At 41.4% G+C, this 864-nt stretch overlaps 1 protein-coding gene across 1 annotated transcript in view; it reads left to right on the forward strand.

The window, feature by feature from the left end:
- LOC106870898 (cilia and flagella-associated protein 47) overlaps positions 1 to 864 on the forward strand; it is a 195,878-nt gene that overhangs the window by 78,460 nt on the left and 116,554 nt on the right. The gene's annotated exons all lie outside the window — the stretch shown is intronic.

The following is an 864-nucleotide window of genomic DNA, read 5'->3' on the forward strand; positions in this document are numbered from 1 at the left end:
AATCTTAATCTTAATCTTATTTCGGCCAGAGTTCTTTCGTCACACTTCTGTGACCTCATCAGTGGTCCTTTGTTTCCTTCTTTCTTATGTGTGTCTCACCTTGCTAACTATCAGCCATATATATATATATATATATATATATATACATATATATATATATATATGCACATATATATCGTGAAATATATTTGCCACCTAAATGTGGCTAACCCTTAAGGGTTGATGCTAGTGTAGCTTGTTGCCCCAGGAAGACATCTCCTCCAGCTGGCTATTGACGCACTTTCTGTTCCCTTTCAGTATTTGCAAAGGGAAGTCATCCTTCCTATCTCCATCTGTGATACACACAGACCCGAGTTTCTTGGTATTGGCCTGTCATCAGCTTGTGACAGCCACCGGCTGGCAATGTGAAGTGGTTCCCAATACAAATATATATCTACTTTTTCCAGGTTTGGGGTGAGGATGAGGGGGAAGCATATCGGGGAGGGGTGGGGGAAGTGGCATAAGGTGTGACGGAATGGAGGAGTGAGTGGAGTTTATATTGATTAGTGAGAGCAAGAAATTCATGGAAGAGATGATTTAAATGGATTATGTAGCGTAGAATAGTGTGTGCATAGGAAGGTGAAAGAGAGGAGAAAAAGATGGAATAAGCAAGAGGGAGAAGGCGGTTGAGGATGTGTATTTTGGAGAGTTTGGAATGAATGGTGACACTCATAAGACAGTAGGAAGTAGTACAGAGTAAGGGTAGGATGGCAGAAGCAGAGTGGAAAGTTGGGTAGAAATGGAGGTAGAAACCTTTGGGGATGAGGTGTTGTGAAGGCCGTGACTGAGAAATGAAACATGGCTATAGAACTGTGTTTTTTTTTT

Source organism: Octopus bimaculoides, chromosome 4 (genome assembly GCF_001194135.2).
Source record: "Octopus bimaculoides isolate UCB-OBI-ISO-001 chromosome 4, ASM119413v2, whole genome shotgun sequence".
Lineage (NCBI taxonomy): Eukaryota > Metazoa > Mollusca > Cephalopoda > Octopoda > Octopodidae > Octopus > Octopus bimaculoides.